Here is a 14,219-nt window from a genome sequence, read left to right on the forward strand (position 1 = left end):
ACTTAAAGCTCCAGGAGGATTTTTGAACTTAGCCAACACTAAAATGGGCTAGACAGATAGCCCCATAGCTGGGGAAACCCATAATAGCTGGGGAAACAAATAATAAATTATACACACACACACAAAAAAAAATTCACACTAAATAAGAACTCGGTAAGATGGTGAATTCTATTCTTGCTGCTACCTCTGGAAAGGTTTTGAGATGGGGATAGCACATTGGCAATCCATCCCTCTCACCTTAAAATCATTGAGATTCCTATGAATTCCTATGGACAACTCTTATCTATCTATGGGGATGTAACAGGGAATATATTTTTTTAAAAAAAATGTAAGAACTATTCCATATAAGAAAAGTACGCTTTGCATTCAAACCTGCATCATCAAAATTTGTGAAATTTTAATGTCACATTGAATATTCATTTCGGATCGTGGAGCTGAATTTCCTTAAAGGCATCACAGAATTGTTTTCATTGTTAAAATCAAGTGTTATGGGGCAGGGTGGTGGCAGAGAGAATGCTCAGCTGTTATTCATTGCACAGACTGATTCTATTCTCGATATTCATTTAAAAACTTTTTAAAGGGTTCAGCTAAAAGGGGGGGGGGGATAAAGATTGTGTGATGGCAGACTGCAGCAAAAGAGGGTAGATATCCAAAATCAGGGCAGGGAGAGAGAAAGCACCAAATCATCATTATAATTTGACAGTACAAATCAATCATTTGTGACCCAGAGCACTGCAGGGGGCTGTAGTACAAGTAACAGAGAAGCCAGATTGCAGCTCGTGGAGAAACGTTGCCGAGACAGATTGTCAGGGAAATGGCTGCTTTCCAGTAATTCTTTACAGAATATGGGGAAAGGGAACAAGTATTCATTTTGACAATTATCAGACAGCTGATTTGAGAGAGGAATTTAGCTCTTTTTCAGAATGGGGGAGTGCCATGACATTTGGAAGGTGATAGAAAAAGATGACAAAGCATAAATTTCTAAATAAAGCACAAAGAGGACATTTTGCAAACCATGATACATGGAGCAAAAGGGGCCTATGCCACCTCCGAAGACTATCTGGAGTCAAAGCTGCTCAGGGGAACAGACAGAATTGTGAAGGAACTGGTGCCTCTGAGCACATTCCCAGCTCAGATCAGGAATTTTGTATCTGTACCAGAATTCTGCCGAGAGCTCCTACACACAAAAATCTACTCCTTGTCTATCCCAAGTTTTATTTGTTTCAGTAGGCAACTACAGAAACAGAGAGGAAAACCCTTTTTAAAATTTTTATTTATTGAACTTATATTCTGCCCTATACCCACAGGTCTCAGGGTGGGTACCTTTTAGTACCTTTAATTTCAGGTTGTTGTTTTTTATTAATAGTACATGTGTGCCACGCAGTAACTTAGTTTCTTGGGAGGCTTATTTATGTGAAAGGGGATTACAGAGAAATGAATGTACATGTTTCGCCCTTTCTGATGTTTATTATGTTGCTGCCCCTTTAAGTAAAAGTAAACAAATAAGTTAAAGTCTGGGAAAGTGAGGGGAAAGAGGTAGACCCCCAAGGGCAGTTGAGTCAAAGTTCTGTCATGGTCCTACTCTGTTTAGGCCCCTATAGAAATGTCGAAGTGGCTCTGGGTCAATAAAAGTTTGTTCTGTTTGCATCTCTCTGGGCTGGACTGTAACATTTAGCAACCTGGGAGGATTTGACTGAAAGGGTCTCACCCTGTGAAGGGCAAACCTACAGAGCTGTGGAAGAAACAGCTTTGCTTCCACAATTCCCAGCCAAATAACTGAATGGACCAGAAGCATTATGGCTACTAGAGATGGGCATATTCTTTCCATTTTAATTCACAAACAGATATACTCCTGCATACCTAGGGGGTCTTGTGGCTGTGAAAAATCATGGCCATACTTTGGATGATGCCATCTGAGTTCCAAACCAAAAGGCAAGGTCTTGCTTGTTTTTAAGGCAATGTTTTCCACACTTAGGTTGCCTGCCATTTCATGAAATTCCCCCTCTCAAATTTTGAGCAATTTCATTCTAAGCAATGTGCTTCTTCCCCCTGCCCTTCCCAGCAATGCATCTGGAGATTCCCTCACACCGCATGGTAACACAGCTTGAAGCAACCTCTCCCCCATCCACAGCACATGGTCAAGATATTCTGCTTCTAGCAATGAAACCAGGTGAATGCTAAGTCAATGCTATTGCTTACTTTTTATTTGAAAAGGCTGAGACGCAAGCTGAAATGATGAAGAAGCATATTAAATCAGGAAAATAGGCATGAAAAACAGATGGTCAGAGGGACAGCCTAACTAGCAGAACAAGCTCCCCCCCCCCCAAGTCAGCAAAACCTGTTACAGTGCTTGCCGTACTGTACGAGCCCAAAAAATAAAATAAAATAAATTTGGCTCTGGAAAACAAATGTAAAATGAAGCAGGCTAATAACAGAATGCAACGGAACTGTCTCTGGAAACTAGTATAGTTTATTTGTCTTTCCTTCAATTTGTACTTTTATAAAAGGCATTTGGAGTTGTAGGAGCCTTGTGGTTGATAACTCTGCAGGGAATTAAAACCACAGCTGAAATAGGAGCTACTAAACCTATGGTAGCTTTGTAAAGGTTTTGCTAAAACAAAGTAGCACGCCTTTCAAATTGTTTGGTTGACCAGACGGTGCACCACAAGATTACTGCTCCCTGAATGAGTTTGTGTTTTAGCTCTCCTCCTCATGGTCAACCCTCTCTAATTCTGCTCCAGAACTCTGCCAGAGTCTTAGCACTGAAAAGACTGCCCAATTATTAAGATTTCTACAGTTTTAACATGTAGGAAAATGTCAGCAGACTCATCTCCATGGGAATGTTGATGGTCTTTCATATTTTAAGTAACAATAATATTCCCCACAGCTTGGTGGCCAGAAGGTTCATGAAAAGGTACTCACTTATTTGTGTATGTATAAGTTTTATTATTTTGAATATTTGCTCCATGGTTGTCTTCCAATGAATAAACTGAGCTCACACAATAGAGCAATCATATCGGTAAAAGCAGTACAACTGGACTTCAAAAAAACTCACAAAGCTCTTCATCATCATTTGCCTCATCTTCCATCTTTGAAATCTGCAGAGTTTTGACAGTTCAGCCAAGGATAGTTGCTGATGCTTGACTCCAGCCTCCTGCAGGGTGAATTCGTGTTAATTGGATTGTGTAGTCCAAACCTAACAAACCTTGACAATGCCATTTTGAATAGTTTTACTGATAGTTTCTGTCACTTACAGTTGAATAGTGGAGAATGCCTTGTTAATGTATGTCCCTCTTTCCCCATCTCTCCCCTTATCCTCCTCCTTGTTGTATATCCTTGGCTGCTGCTTTGGTGTTCTGGTACCTCTGAAAGTAGAATCAAGATCCTGTGGTTAACAAGAGGGGAAAATCCCTATCTGTTACCAGGGCTTTCTGGAGAAAGAAAATATTCCTGTTAGTTTTTAATATGTTGAAGCTAAAGGTAAAGGGTAAAGGGACCCCTGACCATTAGGTCCAGTCGTGGCTGACTCTGGAGTTGCGGCGTTCATCTCACTTTATTGGCCGAGGGAGCCAGCGTACAGCTTCCAGGTCATGTGACCAACATGACTAAGCCGCATCTGGTGAACCAGAGCAGTGCACGGAAATGCTGTTTACCTTCCTGCTGGAGCGGTACCTATTTATCTACTTGCACTTTGACGTGCTTTCGAACTGCTAGGTTGGCAGGAGCAGGGACCGAGCAATGGGAACTCACCCCGTTGCTGGGATTCAAACCGCTGACCTTCTGATCGGCAAGTCCTAGGCTCTGTGGTTTAACCCACAACGCCACCCGCTACTGGAGTTTAAAGCAAGGACTTCACCTGTAACAAAATGTAATGTGGGTTATAACCTCTAAAGCAGTGATCCTGTTAGCTAGGGATGATGGGAGTTGTAATTCCAAAACAGCTGGAGGGCCAAGTTTGGCCATCACTGCTATAAAAGGACTCTGATAGATCAGCTTGTCACTTCGCATAGGCCCATGCCCACGGAAAGCAGTTGGAATCTCATATCTTCTAATATTTCTCCGATGAAAATAGGGACATCCTATTTCATCATCGTTATTATTCCCTGCCCATATGCCTGGGTTGCTCTAGCCACTCTGGGTGGCATCCAACTTATATAAAAACATTAACATTGAAAAACTTCCCTATACAGGGCTGCCTTCATATGTCTTCTAATGGTTGTATAGTTACATATCTCCTGGGCTCAGGGGGTCGCATAACTCCATACCCTCTAACATTTCTCCAGTGAAAAGAGGGACGTCTTACCGTACCCTCCAACATTTCTCTGATGAAAATAGGGATGTCCTAAGGAAAAGTGGGACATTCCAGGATCAAATCAGAAACTGGGACAGCTTCTGAAAATCCGGGACTGTCACTGAAAAATGGGGACACTTAGAGGGTCTGGAATCTGTTCATCCTGAAAGCTTCTGAGCATGAATTAGATTCTTTCCACAACCCCCAGTGCCTCCCGTAAATCTAATGGGTCAGAGAAACTGGTCATCCAGAGGGAGTGGTTGGAAAGGCTTGATTTTGCAGCATGGTGTTTGCAACTGGCTTGGAGGCCCTGATTTCGCAATAATGGCGCTGTTTGTACATCAGAGTTTAGAGCAGAGGAGGGCAACCTGGGGCGCTCTCAGTTCTTTTGGACACTATTTCCTATAAGCCCCAGTCAGAATAGCTAATGGCTAAGGATGATGGGAGTTCTAGCCCAACTAGAGTGCCTACCCTGAACTTTAGAGGCTCCAAGACAAGCTAAGTGTTGTTCAGAATCCTTTGTAGACCCACCATGCCATATCAAATCTAAATTGAAATGGGCCCACAAATATTGACGTCTCAAATCGGCGACCAGGTCCTGAATCTACAGCTGGAACCTGGATTGTTTTCCACTCCCAGTTTTCTGTGGCACTCATAAGGGTCACTCTACATGATGGCTGCATCTGTGATGCCAGCATTTTCTCTGTAGCTACCTGCTACCTCCCCAAAAGCTTGCTACTACCAAATTGAGAAGTTTGCAGCAACATGAAAACAATAGGCTTGACTGCTTCAACAGCCTCATGGTGTTGATTTAAAAGGTGCTTCTTCAAGAGTGCTTGTTTGTTTGTAGCTGCTCTAAAAATTAAAAGTTCATGCAAAATCACTCACAGTTAATACAAAGATCTTGTAAATGTGTGAGGTGTAACGAAAACAGTTCTTTTTAAGGCTGGGAGAAAGTGTTAGAATGCTGGAAGAGCAAACCTGTAAAAAAGAGCTAAGAACTGAATTTGTGAGGAAGGATTAAGAGCCCCCAGTGCCACAGCTTGGTTTAGATTGTAAAAGCCTTTAGGTATTTTACAGGGAGAACAGGGGTTTATTTAATGATATAGTAATATTATACATGATAGTATAACTAGGAAGAAATGGTCGGAGAGAAAGGAAAAAGTGTTTCTGAACTAGTAGATTAGGATGTAGTCAAATTCCCCAAGGGAAATGGCTGGAATAGAATTGCTTTGGGTTTTGGGTTTTCAAGATTAGACACCATTATAAGGAGTGATTTGACACATGAAATAAAATGAGTGATTTGGTCTAAGCAATATTAAATGTATGGGAAATTTTCTACATTCCACTTTGCCCTTTTTGAAAAAAGTGCAATTCTATATCTACTCAGAATTAAGCCCCAAGTATTATAGTACAGATGGGATGCGGGTGGCGCTGTGGGTTAAACCATAGAACCTAGAACTTGCCAATCAGAAGGTTGGCGGTTCGAATCCCCGCGATGGGGTGAGCTCCCATTGCTCGGTCCCTGCTCCTGCCAACCTAGCAGTTCAAAAGCACATCAAAGTGCAAGTAGATAAATAGGTACCGCTTCGACAGGAAGGTAAACGGCATTTCTGTGCACTACTCTGGTTCGCTAGAAGCGGCTTAGTCATGCTGTATGCTGGCTCCCTCGGCCAATAAAGCGAGATGACCGCCGCAACCCCAGAGTCGTCCGCGACAGGACCTAACGGTCAGGGGTCCCTTTACCCTTTACTTATTATAGTACAGTGGTACCTTGGTTCTTGAGCGTAATCCGTTCCAGAAGTCCGTTTGACTTCCAAAATGTTTGAAAACCAAGGTGTGGCTTCTGATTGGCTGCAGGAGCTTCCTGCACTCAAGTGGAAGCTGCGTGGGATGTTCAGCTTCCAAAAAACGTTCGAAAACAGGAGCATTTACTTCCGGGTTTTCGGCTTTTGAATGCCGTTAAAAAACAAAGGTTCGACTGTATTTGCAAAATTATGAATTAACCACAGACTAAATTGAAACAAGCTATACTTAGCAGTGTGTTGCCACAAAGCAATATACAAAACTGAAACTAGTCATATACTGTACTGTACTCCCTTGTTTCCTTTTCCTGTTGGTCTCACCCATAAATGATTCCTCCCATACAACCAAAGCACTTTAGTTCCTACTTACTCATATTATGAGTATGATAGGGTTGCTATTAAAAATATGTACATTATGTATTTAAAATATTTCTAACCCACCCTATATATAAATATGTACATTATGTATTTAAAATATTTCTAACCTTCCTGATATTAGGATGTGCTATAATCATCAACATCTTAGGAATATAATAACAAGAGCAATGCAGTGGAGACAAAAGGATGAAATTAACAGTAGCAAAAACAATTCGACCATGGCAGATATTAAATCTCCCATACAAGCCTGTTGAAAGAGGTGTGTGTGCATCTGTGTGTCTGAACTAGGGATGGGCAAATAGGTCAATGTCAGGTTCCTTCATTTTTCATTTTTCCTGTCAAATTCTGTTCCCCACATTTCCACAACAGTTTGCATTTTTTAAAAAATAATTCCTCATGAAAATTCATCAGTATTTTAGCCAGAACATCTCCTAATAGGCATATATTTACATGCAATAAAATGAATTATATGCAATTTCCCCTCATATACACATTTTCACAATACAATTTCCTCTAAAATAATTTTTACTTGTGCATATACATTTCTATGAACAGCTTACCCTAGTTTATGCAATTTTGTACATGTGACTTTGCTGGATAAGTGCATTGCAACATTCGTAATGTGCAACTTTCAAAGGATGGCTGTGTTTCAGTTAATGTATTGTTTTGGAAAGTGCAAATTTTATTAGCTTGCCTTTAACTGAATCAAATTTATCTGCTATCACTCATACTTTATAGATGCATAATTAATAAAATGTAAGTAAATCCCTAAAAAAATTAACGGTTATAAGTAAGAAGGTTATGAGTAGACTAGATGTTTAATGCACAGAAACTGCTTTGCTTTGCTTGGTTTTCTAAAGAACCATCGTCATCAGTAATTGCTCTAGTTTTCATTCCCCTAGAGAAAGATGTTAACCACATCTGTTTTAATTACCGTATGCCTTTGCTATTCCAAAGAGAACAGAATTCTTCAGACTGGCTTAAGTAACCGCCCCTCCCCACCCCCACCCCAAAAATGTTTTAAGTATGCATGATTAGAGCATTTAAATAATCAACTGTTTTCACTAAACCTGCCATCATGGCTGATTGACAAAACATTGTTCAACCGGAAGTAGCAATTAATTACTTGATTGGGCCATTAAGCATCTGCTAAGCCTTTATAACTCAATAAACTTAACAAGTTTCATTAAAAATCAGTGGAACATGACTGGGGGTGGGTGGGGGAGTTTAAAACCAGGTCTGGGTTTTTTAACAGGGTTTGTGTGCATGTTTGTCTCTAGCACAGCAATGATCGTTTGTGCCTTTTACCAGCAGACATAATTCCTTTCTAAAAAATGTGTGTTCTTTTATTTCCACAATAAATCAGACCGTTCTCTTATATTTTGGCTGGCAGGTGGTTAATGAGCAATCTTATTAGGCCATCCTATTGCCCCATTTGTCTGCGGGTGGAACTAGATGATAGAAGAAGCACAGGGCTGCTGCTTTTGCTGCCACTTCCATTTTTTTGTTTTCCTCAACATAATGCAGCTTGCAATGTGATATCCTTGCACTGTGCATTTTCCCTCCATGGCAATGCACATCATTATAATGTTATAATGTATAGAACAGGGTTTTCCAAACTTGGGTCTTCAGCTGTTTTTGGACTACAGTTCCCATCATCCCTGACCACTGGTCCTGCTGCCTAGGGATGATGGTATAGAGCATGCACTACAGCAGCCCATGCACCAAAATTGGCCTACCAGTGGGTTCAGTTTTGCCCTTAAGCAATTTCCACAAAACAATGCCCACCTGTCAATCAACTGATGTCACTGGGTGAGGTCAGCTGATGGGTAGGGGTGGCATTCAATCCTCTGCAGCTGAGCCCTACAGAGAGCAGGACCAAAGCCTCTGCTCATCAGGGGACAGTGGAGAATTTAACCTTGCTTGGTGTTGCTTTGACTGGAAATGTCCTGGCAAAGGAGACCCCTGCAAATAGCAGAACTGAACCCTTCATTCATCAGCCAGTGAGCAATGAGTTCAATCCTCCTAAGTGCTACCTCACCAGCACACTGGCAAAGCATAACCCACCGCAGGTCAACTTTGCCAGGTTTGTAGGACAACTCCCCATATGCCACCTGATAGCATCCTGGCATCATATTTGGAGAGGGACGGGGGTGGGGACCCATATATACAGTTCTACATAGTGTAGGGCTGTCATACATCCAGATTTTCCTGGACATTACCAGGATTTCAAAGGTGGGATTGACACCCGGGGAGAATTTCTGAAAGTTGGTGCATTGTCCTGGATCTTAGGCAAGTCAATTGAAAAACCACTCAACAACTTTCGAGGTGTCCTGTCTGTTATTTTTTGAAATATGGCAACCCTGACAATAGTGCAAACCTCGGTAGTAGGGAAGTGAGTTACAAATCAAAAGTTTAGGCCTAGTTTTCAGCTCAAGCTCAATGTAGGCTCAGTTTTAAGTTACTGAGTGCAACTAAGCTAAAGTATAACTGTAGGCCTCAGTACACATGGGTGTGAGCAATGCACCAGATAGTTTACTCAGCAGATTGCAGCCTATAAATGCAAATTCTGGTAGAAGACCCAGGGGGGAAAGAAGACCAGGAGAGAGAGAGAGAGAGAGAGAGAGAGAGAGAGATCAGAATGGTGTTATGTGTCAACCCATTCTAGCTGCTAGAGAGTCCATCTGCTGCCATGCCTAAGAAGGAAACATAAGCAACCAAATCAGTATAAGAATTACAATCTTGATTGGTGGTCTGATGCTTTATTTCTGCTATGCATTAATATGATCTAACTAGGTTGCTTTATGTCTAGTGTTTGCTGAACCACCACTAAATCCCATGGACTTCACCCATAACTGTACTTATTGCCTCTGAATCCAAAAGAACAGCTGCCCTTGGCAGAAAATTGCATGAATTCTTGTGCATCTGTCTTCATGGAAAAGATGTCGAACAAAACCTTGTGCCTAAACGAATTTTCACATGAAGAGAGTCCATGTTGGAAAACAGACTTAAAATTCACTGCGTGCTATCTGATAAAAGAAAACAATGATGATTATTTACAGGTGGTACCTGACCCCATCCAAATTAGCCAAAATAAAAATAACAGCAATAAGTGATGGAGATGTAAACAAAATGAAGGAACCTTATTCCACATGTGGTGGACATGCCCCCAAATAATAAAAAAATGGGATATGATCTATGAGGAACTAAAAAAATTATAAGCTAAAACATACATTTTTAAAGAAGCCTATTAGCTTCGGTTGATCGCCGAAGAATTGATGCTTTTGAATTATGGTGCTGGAGGAGACTCTTGAGAGTCCCATGGACTGCAAGAAGATCAAACCTATCCATTCTGAAGGAAATCAGCCCTGAGTGCTCACTGGAAGGACAGATCCTGAAGCTGAGGCTCCAATACTTTGGCCACCTCGTAAGAGAAGACTCCCTGAAAAAGACCCTGATGTTGGGAAAGATGGAGGGCACAAGGAGAAGGGGACGACAGAGGATGAGATGGTTGGATAGTGTTCTCGAAGCTGCCAGCATGAGTTTGACCAAACTGTGGGAGGCAGTGGAAGACAGAAGTGCCTGGCGTGCTCTGGTCCATGGGGTCACGAAGAGTCAGACACGACTAAACAACAACATTAGCTTTCCTATTAGGCATTCTAACGATAAGCATCCCAAATGAAAATAAAAGTGTTTCTTTATGCGACAACAGCGGCCCCCCAATTGTGGTTTATCATTAGACACACTTCACCTAATGCCTATGCCAGACCTTTCATATCTGTATTTGAACCCAAAAAACCTCTGTTCTGTTGTCTTGACTGGTTATTTCACCACATAGGGAGTGACTGGCTCATGGAGCCTTGGCATACAATAGGATGATGGATTATGTGGGCATTTGGGCTGATCTAGCAAGGCTCTTATGTTTTTATGTACATGGACATCAGTAGCAGCCACAGAATCCTGCTTCTATGCATCCCTTGATGGACGGGGTGCCTGTGATTTTTGCTTTTGTTTTGCAGTACGTGTCCCACTTATCCCCAAATCCATCCAGCAGCCATCACTATTCCCATGTTGTAGATAGGAAAAAGAGGTTGAGATATGTCAAGATATCACAAAAGGAGGGGGGAGAAGTACTTTATAATGCCCTTATTCCAAATTTATGCGCTCTCCCTCCCCTCCTGCAGGTAAAGACACTGGAGAAGCCGGGAGGGTGAATTGTCAGCCCATATTTTAAAGAGCAGTTCTGTCATAAGCAAAATGTTATGTGCTGCAGTACATAAAAGCTTTACCTGCGTATGAATGCAGCAGCACTGGCTTGTCAAAGGGGAGGGGAAATACTGAGCACTATTAAACAGAATGGGCCTCATTCTGGTCGCTGACACCTGCATATGTCTGAAAGGGAATGGGATTGTATTCGCATCAACGTTGTATCAAAGAGAGCTGAATCTTCCTGGCTGCCAGTATCACTTCTGGTTTGCATCCTTTTTACAGGCCCTGTTGGGTAAGATTATTGAAAATCAAACAAGCCTATAGTACCATGAATATTTTACTGGGCCAAGGATTTTTAATACAGGAATCTGGTTCTTCCCATTTTCATGGCATGCCTGCCATGAAATAAAGCATGAAAGCAGCCAAGCAGCCTTTGATGAAATACATCAGGACAAGGTTGAAAGTAGTGCAATTACAAGATAAAACAGTGATGTTTTCCATCTTTTGAATTGACCCTGTGGCTGTCTAAGACTGCAAACCTAGGGACGCGGGTGGCACTGTGGGTAAAAAGCCTCAGTGCCTAGGACTTGCCGATCGAAAGGTCGGCGGTTCGAATCCTCGCGGCGGGGTGCACTCCCGTTGCTTGGTCCCAGCGCCTGCCAACCTAGCAGTTCGAAAGCACCCCCGGGTGCAAGTAGATAAATAGGGACCGCTTACTGGCGGGAAGGTAAACGGCATTTCCGTGTACTGCGCTGGCTCACCAGATGCAGCTTTGTCACGCTGGCCACGTGACCCGGAAGTGTCTCCGGACAGCGCTGGCCCCCGGCCTCTTAAGTGAGATGGGTGCACAACCCTAGAGTCGGACACGACTGGCCTGTATGGGCAAGGGTACCTTTACCTTTAAATGCCATTGAACATAGTGGGGTTTACCTCTGAGTAAACATAGCTAGGACTGAGTTGTATTTAAAGATATCAAGATTTGGTTTGATTTCTTTTTTAAAAAAAACACACAACTAAGAACAATTTTAATTTCTGCAGCTGTAATCCTGTGTACATTGCTTTGGAGAAAGGCAAACAGGGATCAATGGGAGCTTTTGAGTAAATAAACAGGAATTAGCTCAAGGGCGGATTTTTAATTTGCTTTGTACTTTGTACAACTGCAGAGTGATGCTGCCAATATTAGTGCCGATTCCGTATTGTCTTGTGGATGCAATTAAAGAAAGCCTGTGTGATGCAATGAGTAGGGTGCTGGGTTCAAATCCCCATTCAGCCACAAAACCCACAGTGTGTCTTATGGCAAGTCGATGTCTCTTAGTGTAGCTGAGCTCTCACATGGCTTTATAGAATAAGGCAGCTGCGGGGAAACGTTGGCCATCCAGATGTTGCTGAACAAAAACTCCCATCATCCCTGGTCACGTTTGCTGGCCAGCAATATGTTTTCCTGTGAAGTCGGTTTAAAAAGAAGGGTGTGAGGGGTTGTAAGCTAGGTAATTCTCTCTCTGGCTCATTCCCAACAGGCCTGGAAGGGCTGGGTCTTGGTTTGCAAGAAGTTTTGTGAGGTGAATTATTGGAACTATTGCAAAAATGGATGAAGAGGAGGATGGTTATTTAAGATAATTAAAGGCAATATGAATTTAAGAAATGCATAGGAAGTGAAAAAAATGGTGGATCATCAGAGGCGCTGATGGAAGTCCAAAAAAGATTGTATAAGTGGTGAAGTTTTGTGGTATGTATTATAATTTAGATGTTAAAATTAATAAAAATTATTACAAAAAGGAAGGGCTGGGTCTTGACTGTCCCTACTGCTCAAAAGGCTCCTACTGCAGAAGGTATCTAGAGACCACCTAGCTGCAGGTCCTGCAGGTCCTTGTTTCTTGCAAGAGACAGGCACCCTCCCTGCCCCATCTCCGACTCCCAAACAAACAGAGATACGGGCTGAGTGGAGACCTACACCAGGAACAAGCAGCTGAGATGTAAAGCAAAGCCTGTGAATCTTGCTCTTTTGAGATTTAGTGATGAGGGAGATCAGCATTAACTGACAGTGAACTCAAGAAAAAACCTGAGGGTCTTCCACCCTCTTCCAGGCTGTGGATATCCACAAAGTGAAGGCCCAGGCTCAAATCACATCAGCTGAAGCAACAGCGCTTGCTGCTGAAGCAAAAATGAAAGCATCTTTGCAGTTTGCAAAACCTCCAACACAATCTGCACCACAAGAGGGCTTTTCAGTAGCCAAAAGCAGAGCTTGCAATAGATGTAGAAACACACAGAAGCCTAGATTGTGTTTAGTCTTCTGAGTATTGTCCTACAAATGCTCTTGAACAAGCCACTTTGCAAAAATGTGGCAGCTCGAAAGTGGAACAGGTTATGAGCACATTGTTGATAGGTATAATGTCATCTCAGCGACTTGCAGAGTACAAGAATGGTATAGCACAGTTGCCGTAGCTGCTGTAACAATCTTTCTTAAATTAGATAGTGGAGCAGAAACAACCACTAGTCCAAGGGATGTAGCGGATGACAGACAAAATGCATCCAGGGTCAAAGCAAACAGGTTGTTTTGGGAGGTGCACACCTCAAGCGAAAAAGTGCAGTTATAGCATACCACCTTTTATGTGATAATGATGAATCACCATTCCTTGGGTGATAAAGACATCATGTTGAATCCACTCCAAAGGGTTGGCAAGATGTCTTGTGCAGCACCTACAAGGAAGGATGGCCTTTTCAAGAACTGGTTGGATGTTTTGGAAAACCTAGTTGATTTCCCGGTACCTACTACCACACATATGTGAACCCAACAGAACCACAGTTGCACACAGTTTTAGGAATAATCCCTATTCTTACCCTAGGAAAGTTTAAGTCCATAACTGAAAACCCCAGAAGATACAGGCAGGGCTGGATATAGGTTTGTTGAGGCCCTAAGCTACTGAAGGTAATGGGGCCCTTTATATGTCCAGCTGTCCTTTGTCAAAAACAAATTGTTGCTGTTTTTTGTGTTGAATATATGCTATATGGTAATTTATGGACCTAATAGGTACCTAAAGCCATTTGCACATGCAGAATGTAGGCACCCTATATATAGAAATGAGCAAACCAGTGATATTTTAGTGAGCAGGCTAGCGGGCGGGGCCCATTACTTACATCATAGGATGTACAACACAAAACACTGTTGCTTTATGTAGGTTTTTTTTTTTTTTTTGTTCTTTATCTTCTATTTTGGAAATGTACATCCAGTTTTTTCCTTTAATTTTTTTTGGGCCCCCAAGAGAGTGGGGCCCTAAGCTATAGCTTGTTTAGCTTATACGTAAATCCAGCACTGGATACAGGAGTCATCACAAAAATGACTGGGTCCACTCCTTGGGTCAACAGCTTGGTGAACACACACAGGGAGGGGGGAATGGATCACTATGACTCTGCCTTGACCCATAAAGCTATGCTGAGACAACGGTTCTCTATCCCCTCTTCGCCTTTCTTAAAAGTACCATTTGCACTTGCAGCAGCACAGGGTTCCTCTCAGAAGTTTCCTTGCTGCCAGAACTTCC

The 14,219-nt window shown here is 42.2% G+C and overlaps 2 long non-coding RNA genes across 4 annotated transcripts in view; both read right to left on the minus strand.

Moving 5' to 3' along the window:
- Window positions 1-2,922: 2,922 nt before the first annotated feature.
- LOC310706669 overlaps window positions 2,923-14,219 on the minus strand; it is an 80,358-nt gene continuing 69,061 nt past the window's right edge. For all 3 annotated transcript variants that reach the window (XR_014526036.1, XR_014526037.1, XR_014526038.1), the window contains 2 exons: window positions 3,255-3,365; window positions 2,923-3,154 (listed from right to left, as the gene is read on the minus strand). This is a non-coding gene — a long non-coding RNA (uncharacterized lncRNA). The remainder of the gene's footprint in view (window positions 3,155-3,254; window positions 3,366-14,219) is intronic.
- Window positions 9,083-12,131, minus strand: LOC310706739. The gene is made up of 3 exons (XR_014526133.1): window positions 11,582-12,131; window positions 10,764-11,240; window positions 9,083-9,503 (listed from the first exon to the last, which is right to left on the minus strand). It is a non-coding gene; the product is annotated as an uncharacterized lncRNA (long non-coding RNA).

Source organism: Podarcis liolepis (genome assembly GCF_965112155.1).
Source record: "Podarcis liolepis genome assembly, chromosome: 5".
NCBI classification, from domain to species: domain Eukaryota; kingdom Metazoa; phylum Chordata; class Lepidosauria; order Squamata; family Lacertidae; genus Podarcis; species Podarcis liolepis.